Source organism: Littorina saxatilis, linkage group LG13, assembly GCF_037325665.1.
Source record: "Littorina saxatilis isolate snail1 linkage group LG13, US_GU_Lsax_2.0, whole genome shotgun sequence".
NCBI lineage: Eukaryota > Metazoa > Mollusca > Gastropoda > Littorinimorpha > Littorinidae > Littorina > Littorina saxatilis.
Window position 1 is genome coordinate 16,651,004 of NC_090257.1, and position 9,355 is coordinate 16,660,358.

At 38.4% G+C, this 9,355-nt stretch overlaps 1 long non-coding RNA gene across 1 annotated transcript; it reads left to right on the top strand.

The window, feature by feature from the left end:
- Nucleotides 1-6,919: 6,919 nt before the first annotated feature.
- Nucleotides 6,920-8,310, top strand: LOC138983715 (uncharacterized). Its single transcript, XR_011461238.1, has 2 exons — nucleotides 6,920-7,062; nucleotides 7,929-8,310. It is a non-coding gene; the product is annotated as an uncharacterized lncRNA (long non-coding RNA).
- Nucleotides 8,311-9,355: the final 1,045 nt, after the last annotated feature.

The following is a 9,355-nucleotide window of genomic DNA, read 5'->3' on the forward strand; positions in this document are numbered from 1 at the left end:
ATTTGACATGAGAGTTCCTGGGTATGATATCCCCGGACGTTTTTTTCTTTTTTTCGATAAATACCTTTGATGACGTCATATCCGGCTTTTTGTAAAAGTTGAGGCGGCACTGTCACACCCTCATTTTTCAATTAAATTGATTGAAATTTTGGCAAAGCAATCTTCGACAAAAGCCGGGGTTTGGTATTGCATGGCTTAAAAACTAATGAGTGAGTTTGGTCATTAAAAATCGGAAACTTCTAATCAAAATTATTTTTTTTATTAAACGATCCAAAAACAATTTCATCTTATTCTTCGTCATTTTCTGATTCCAAAAACATATACATATGTTATATTTGGATTAAAAACAAGCTCTGAAAATTAAAAATATAAAAATTATGATCAAAATTAAATTTCCGAAATCGTTTTAAAAACTATTTCATCTTATTCCTTGTCGGTTCCTGATTCCAAAAACATATAGATATGATATGTTTGGATTAAAAACACGCTCAGAGAGTTAAAACGAAGAGAGGTACAGTAAAGCGTGCTATGAAGCACAGCGCAATCGCTACCGCGCCAAACAGGCTCGTCACTTTCACTGCCTTTTGCACTAGCGGCGGACTACGTTCAGTTTCATTCTGTGAGTTCCACAGCTTGACTAAATGTAGTAATTTCGCCTTACGCGACTTGTTTATTTTTTAGGCTTGGGAGGGGGGGGTCTACAAAGGGTTTTCTCAAAGCCGGCAGATGTTTTGGTGAAAAAATCCGTCAACTATATGATAACCTTGTTTATCCTGAAGAACATGATATGCATGGACTTTAGTTGATGATTGGTTTTCTTAAAGCCTTTGATAGTATATCCTGGTCTGTCCATAGATACACATCTATGGTCTGTCATAGGAATGTTCTTAACGTTTTGGACTGCAGCTGACACAGTGGGTTAAAATGTTTTACAACCGCATCACTACACCCGTGTATCAGTTAAAATAATGGTCATTATACTAGCTGATTTGAGGTCCACTGGGGTGTCAGACAGGGGAATCTTCTTTCGCCTTGTTTGATTTTAATCTTTGCCAAAAATATGTACTTCGTTAAAAGACAAAATGATAAGATTAAAGAGATTAGATTAAAGGAATAGATATTTTTTATTTCCTCCGTTTGTAGATAAAACCACGCTGTATTTAGATGGAAGCAAGGAGTCTGCAAATATATCTGGTTTGAATATATGTATTATGATCAAACACATGTTGTCTTGATAGGTAGTAGAAAGAATTCGCATGTAAGATGTTTACAAGATCTAAATTTCTGTTTCTGGTAAAATTGTTTTTAGAGTTTTGCCTATTGGTTTTTCTCACCTGCACGCACGCACGCCGCACGCACGCTTGCACACACACACACACACACACACACACACACACACACACACACACACACCACCGCCGAATTAAGGGTACCCCCAAAATCGACCTAACAAAAACGTCAGGTACCAATTAAAATGTCGACACAATTTCATTATTACATAGCACAACTTGGCAACGTTGGCATACGAGGAGAAAGCCAAATCCATTCTCTATCAAAAAACCAGGTTGTTTTGTTTTGCTATCTATATATATATACGACTTGTGTCTCTGTGTGTGTGTGTGTGTGTGTGTGTGTGTGTGTGTGTGTGTGTGTGTGTGTGTGTGTGTGTGTGTGTGTGTGTCCGCGATGGATCTGTTTTAAATTTGGTGCCCATATTCAGGTACACCCCGGACACAACCTGCTCGATGAGATATTTCAACACGTGCTCTCAGCGCGCAGCGCTGAACCGATTTTGGTTTCGTTTTCTCTGGATCCATTCCCAGTAACTCTTCCTTATCTTCTCCCGTGTTTTCAGCGTTTATCTCCCTTCCTTCGTGTGGCGTCAATCCATATTCCCGTTTCTATTTTTAGAAGGTCACTGTCGACAACGCTCAATCCATATTCCCGTTATACTATTTTTACTCTTCTCCAGTGTTTTGCGCGTTTATCTCCCTTCCTTCGTGCGGTGCGCCGGCAAAGCCGGCGTACACCCGGCAAAACCGGATCCCCGGCGCAGCCGGGTATTCGGCTCGACTTCTTCCCGGCGAAGCCGTACCCGGCGAAGCGGGTATTCATCTACTCTTACATATATCTCTTTTGTTATGTCATTTCTACTGTTGCGGGTGTGATGAATGAATGTTTTAGTTGAGGTACGAATATTGGTGCAATATATTTTGTGCAGAGTTTATCTTGACGTAGTCCTAGGTTTTTCTTTTTCTTTTTGAGAGGTACTTTTAAACAAAATGTATGCTTTATCAGTAATGCATGTCTGTGTGTATGACACACACACACACACACACACACACACACACACACACACACACACACTAAGTTCTCTCTCCCTCTCTCTCTATATATCTCTCTTACCGATATGTACACACACAAACACACACACACACACACACACACACACAATGACACACACACACACACACACACACACACACACACACACACACACACACACACACAGACAAAGACAAAAGGGAGAGACAAATAGACACAGAGAGCTAGAAGAACGCACATATTTACTGTTGCAAGACTATTATTACTGCAATAGAAGATAGATGTGACATATCAGTCATATATTGATGACCTATTAAAAACAAGTTCTAAATAAAAAAGATGACCCAACAGTAAAATACAAAAAGTCAAGAATATCCGATGAAACAAATTAGCTTATGCATAAACATTTCTTCAATGATAATAAAAATCTTTGTTAAAATTACAATTTTAAAAATATTCTGAGAGAAAAAAAAGTGAACACATTTTTTTTTAAAGTTGTGCTTTTTAAATGTTTAAACGGTGAAATACGAACGGTCAATGTTGATACGCATAACAACAACAGCGAAAGAGTCATGAGAATGTTTGGACAATTACAAGTTGCAAGATTATGTTCATAAGATAATGTTAGAATGAATAGGAACAAAAGACTGCAGGTGAGAAGAACACGAACAAGATAACAATGAAAATGTACTCACCAGTACGAGACACACGAACAATTAAATGAACCGGTGTCGACGATTGTCTTCGTCAGCAAATACAATACTTATACAAGAAGAAACTACAGAAAGAAAAACAAGTCGCGTAAGGCGAAATTACTACATTTAGTCAAGCTGTCGAACTCACGGAATGAAACGGAAGGCACTGTATTTTTTCACCTAGACAGTATAGCTTCGTCAATCCCCGCGTGAAGAAAATCGCTCACCTCCCACGTGCAAAACGTAGTGATATTGACACGCCAGATTAGCGCGGTAGCGTATTGTGCTAAGCAGGAAAGCGCGCTTTTCTGTATTCTTGTTTACTTTCTGAGCTTGTTTTGAATACAACCTATCATATCTACTGATATGTTTTTTGAATCAGGAAATGATAAAGAATAAGATGAAATCATTTGGATCGATTTCTTAACTTTTAATCGTAAGACTAAATAATCAATTTTCGTTAATTGTGATCACATTTTAAGAGTAAACATGACATATGTATATATTTTTAGATTCAGAATGTGATGAGGAATACGATGCAATCAATTTTAAATCTGTTTGCAAAAAATCGATTTTAATGACAACTTTAATTAGCAAACTCATCAATTAAATGTTAAGCCTCCAAGCTGAAATGCAATACCAAAGTCCGGGCTTCGTCGAAGATTACTTGACCAAAATTTCAACCCATTTGGCTGAAAAATGAGAGGGTGACAGTGCCGCCTCAACTTTCACGAAAAGCCGGATATGACGTCATCAAAGACACTTATCAAAAAAATGAGAAAAAAAAAGGTCTGGAGATACCATACTCAGGATCTCTCATGTCAAGTTTCATGAAGATCGGTCCAGTAGTTTTCTCTGAATCGCTCTACACACACACACACACACACACACACACACACACACACACACACCACACCCTCGTCTCGATTCCCCCCTCTACGTTAAAACATTTAGTCAAAACTTGACTAAATGTAACAAGTCGCGTAAGGCGAAATGACTACATTTAGTCAAGCTGTGGAACTCACAGAATGAAACTGAACGTAGTCCGCCGCTAGTGCAAAAGGCAGTGAAAGTGACCGTGACGAGCCTGTTTGGCGCGGTAGCGGTTGCGCTGTGCTTCATAGCACGCTTTACTGTACCTCTCTTCGTTTTAACTTTCTGAGCGTGTTTTAATCCAAACATATCATATCTATAAGTTTTTGGAATCAGGAACCGACAAGGAATAAGATGAAATAGTTTTTAAAACGATTTCGACAATTTAATTTTGATCATAATTTTTATATTTTTAATTTTCAGAGCTTGTTTTTAATCCAAATATAACATATTTATATGTTTTTGGAATCAGGAAATGATGAAGAATAAGATGAACGTAAATGTGGATCGTTTTATAAAAGGTTTTTTTTTTTTACAATTTTTAGATTTTTAATGACCAAAGTCATTAATTAATTTTTAAGCCACCAAGCTGAAATGCAATACCGAAGTCCGGCCTCCGTCGAAGATTGCTTGGCCAAAATTTCAATCAATTTTATTGAAAAATGAGGATGTGACAGTGCCGCCTCAACTTTTACAAAAAGCCGGATATGACGTCATCAAAGACATTTATAAAAAAAAAAAAATGTCCGGGGATATCATTCCAAGGAACTCTCATGTAAAATTTCATAAAGATCGGTTCAGTAGTTTAGTCTGCATCGCTCTACACACACACACGCACAGACAGACAGACAGACACACACACACACATACACCACGACCCTCGTCTCGATTCCCCCTCTACGTTAAAACATTTAGTCAAAACTTGACTAAATGTAAAAAGAAATCAGCAAAGAAGATGTGAGAAATGTTGAAAAATGTTGGTCTGAAGTGCCCTGAAAGTGTAGAAAAGGATATACTCTGAATTCAAGGCACAAATAATGATAGCCAAAAGAAAACTACTTGGTCTGAATGGTAGTTCTAAGTTTCTTTTTTTCTTCTTCGGATTTAGGTACATGTGTCTTCTTTGCTATCATTCAAGACTTACTAGGGGAAGGGAGAATTAAACTGCCCTAGTTTTCATTGCTGAATATGTCTCATTATTTACGAGCAAGATCTTTTTTGAATTTCAGACAAAAAAATGTATCGAAAGAACAAACCACCACCTTTTACAGACTTGACGAATCTCTGATTACACATGAAACTTTGAGGGAAAAAAATCTCTGTAATAACAAGATGAATAAAAGCTCTAACAATACCCGACAGATACTGCATCCCACACCAGACACAGTCACACGAAGAGTTAACAAACAAAATTACAAAACTGACCAAACAAAAAACAACAAGCAAAAAACAAAACGTTGTGGAAGCACATGGAAAGATATTCGATGAATCACAGTACATCAGACAGTTTCATGTAATGGCTTGCACTCATTACTTATACTGACTTGTTGCCTTGTTTTCATTTTCCATGTTTGCCCTTTCATTTATCATTTTCCAATTTCAAGGCATGAACTTTTGATCTAGCCACCTAGCTGTTCTGTTAACTCATCTTTGATCGTTGTCAGCTCTTCCCCTTGCACCAAAATGGAAACCTTGTCCTTCATTTCTCCGTGTTGCAGAAGTTGATTGTACATTTCAAGACATACAACTCATGCCTTCATTTAAGTTAAGGCTTTAAGTTATAGTGATCAGATTTTGAAGAGACAGTCTTAGTTTTACACACACATCCAGGTGAGATCTAAAAACACAATCGGAAATCACACAAAAACAACAAGTCATAAGACGCCAACCTTGTTACAGGGTGACCAAAAAAAAATGCAACCCTCGAAAATGCTAATTACTTCTACATCTGTTGACCGAATCATTTTAAATTTCAAATTTGGATGACATAAACTTCAGCCGTATGCATGACCTTTCCACAAAGTGGCGATTCTGTGCTTTAAAATGTTCTGACTTTTGTGCAAATTAAAAAAAAGTTGCCAAATTCGTACTGTTGAGCCGATCCCCGAATTTAGCAACTTTTTTTGAAATTGAACAAAAGTCAGACCCTTTGAAATACAAAACTGTCACTTTGTGGAAGGGTTATGCATTGGCTGAAGTTATGTCCCCAAAAGATGAAGTGATTCGGATGTAGAAGTTATTAGCATTTTTGAGGGTTGCATCTTTTTTTGGGTCACCCTGTATTAAGATTAAACACTCAGAAAAACGATCAGTGAAATATCAACGGAAACGTGCATTGATTCATGTAGCTAAAAAATATATGACCTAAAATATACGATTGTTTTAATTATCAATATCCCTTTTAGTGGGCTTTCTTCAAGATAATTTTTATGCCGTTCTTATTTTGTGCGTATAAATACGTGATGCCCGGATTCCAGGGCACCCTGTCTCAGTTTTTACACACACACACACACACACACACACACACACACACACACACACACACACACACACACACACACACACACACACATACACTATGTTCACACAAGACAAATTCACATTGCATAGAAACATAATTGTTTTGTGAATGTCCACTTAAACTTCAACGATGATAAGTTTCAATCCTTATTGATTTGTAGCAACAAAAATATTAAAGCCAAGACTTTTATATTAGGCTACAAATTAGAAATGCGAGCATCATAAGCGGAATCAAAAATCATTAGAGAAAAATAAATCACAATATAAATATACATATTAAATGAGAAGGTTTTGTCATTACGACATTTTTGAAAGAAATAAGTTTGGGACCTTATTACATTATTTACATTCCTACAAACACAAAGCTCACGAAAAGACAGCATCACCCGCATAAGGCAAATTACATCAGTACTACAATGAATTATTCTTCCAGAAATACATAGTATACAAAACGTACACCAACTCAGGGAAAATGATATCTGAACTTTGCTACAAACAGAAATATATCACAAGAATATGTTTTCTCTTGGTTTAACCCTTTCGCTGCCAATCAAAACTTGCGTATGTGCATTCCTGACTGCCAGGGAATATTGGAGTTCGGGGTGTAATAATTCACAAAAAATTCTAGCTCCAAACTGGCAGTAGGTAGGCAGGGATGTTGCTACAAATTCATACCTATAGGACAAATGTCCTGAGTTCTTCAGCATCAATAGGACATTTGACCGCTTTCAGAAAGTGTAATAGGACATTATGAATTTGCGCCAAACAGCTTATAACACATTCCATGGAATTGTTCCAAAGTCATGCGCCCACACACACACGCACACACACACACCCACGCGCGCTGTAGAACACACACATAATATAGTAAATACATCAACACAGTGTGCGTATAATGTTGTATTTGTTTAGTTTCAAAGAAATCACAAAAAAGAAACCAACATGAACAACTTCAGAGCTCTTACTTTGATTAAATACTGCATGATTTGGATAAAAGTTGACAAACAAAATGATCGGTTTGATCTAATGCTGATCTTTTCCAGGATTTAGTTTTTTTTCAGCGGCATAATTCAGTGCTTCGTCTCGTATCGAAAACAAAAGCAGACTACAAATTTAGTCAGTTGGAGTTGTCTCCCGTACTCCTGTAGCATGCACTGATCTAAAAAGAATCCACTATTTTTAGATCAGTGCGCTGCTCCGAGACGGTTATACCCAAACGACGCATACCGCAAACGGTTCGGGAATTCCCGACAAAAGAAAAGATCCGCACGCGGCACTGACAATTTCAGTGTCAGCTGAACACGAGAGCGTTCGGTCTTTTAGAAGATTTGTATCTTGAAATGAAAATTAACGAATATCGCGCTGTCCGAAGGAATGGAGTACATATCGGACAATGACCACGCCCAGGCTAAAACGATAGGACATCTGACCGACATGCGGCAATGTGAATCGGACATTTGGGGATTTTCATCGTTATATGTCCGATGTCCGACGCCTAACGACATCCCTGGGTAGGTAAGTAAAACTTATGTTATTTTTAAGGGAAATTGAATCAAGAATTTGTTTTTAGTGTCTAATCATGGAAATAATAATTAGTTTGGCTTATAATGATGTTTAAATATGAACTTTTGAAAAATCAGTCCGGCGCATCTTCTGGTGCCTGTGGATCAAACACAGGTGGCTGTTTTGCTTGCTCCAAGAAAGGATTATAATCACTATCATCTACCTGTTTCCAACGAATCGTCCGAAAGAAGATCTCCCCCTTCCCCTGTCAGTATCCATAATCATTTGCACCGCCTGTAGCGTCAGTCCGGCTTTGTTTTTCCCTACTAGGGCCCGGTCGACTGTCACCGTTAGCCATTTTGACGAGTCGAGATTTCTCTCCCCTACCCTGTCGCCAAGGCCAAAAATAGCCTTCAGACGCAAAACCGCGTCACCATTTATGTTTATTCATGAGAATGAGGTATCCTACCAAGCCATTGGCTGCTATTTGTGTGTCAGCAGTGACGTAGCATTTCTGGAAAATCCCGGAACGGAGAAGACGGGTTTACCCGTCCTAAGGCGCTGCGGCTGCACAAGCGCATGACGGGTATACCCGTCCTAAGGCAGTCAAGTGAAACAAAATTACATTCAAAATATATGACATGAAACAATTGACAGTATGCAGCTAGGACAAGAACTCAAGCTAAAGCTTGTTTTACGTTACCCATCAGGGGCGGACGAGGGGGGGGGGTGTTCTGGACCCCCCCCCCCCCCCCAGCCAAAAAATAAAAATATTTTTGTGTGGTTTTTTGGGTTGAGTTTCAATTTTTGGGGTCTTAATCAGTGACAAAATCTGCTGCCTGAAACTGGTAATGATCATCCTCAGAATGCACCAGATTGCACCATTTTGCATCCTTTTTTTCAAAATGTTCTGGGGGGGCATGCCCCCGGACCCCCTAGCAAGCTAGGCGCTTCGCGCCGTCAGCTCGGCGCTTCGCGCCTTCACACTCATATCTTCACAATATACTTTTGGAAACCCCCCCCATAAAATGAACTGATCGGCCCCTGCCCATGATTACTATTGATTATACCTTTATCCAAACGTACACAACATTGTTTTCAATAGACAACCGCAGGTGTTGTTGTTTTTATCGTTTTAACCTTTAAAGCCGACGTTTGGAATTAGATGTGTGAGGCTAAATTTTTGTATTTTTCAAATTTCGGTGCACAACATTTTCAAAACTTCCAAGAAAGGTCAAAGTCTGCACTGAAATACAGCAAACAAATCATCTGTTATTTGGTGTTGTAGATCGACAGACATCAAAACTAGGGATATCAACATGCGTAATAAAAGTTTAAGTTATCTAAACCAACGAATTCAAAACCAAAATCTGAGCTCATGAATGTGTAAACAAAAGTACGTAGGTTGTTCAGAAAACGTAGTGTATTATCTTTAGGTG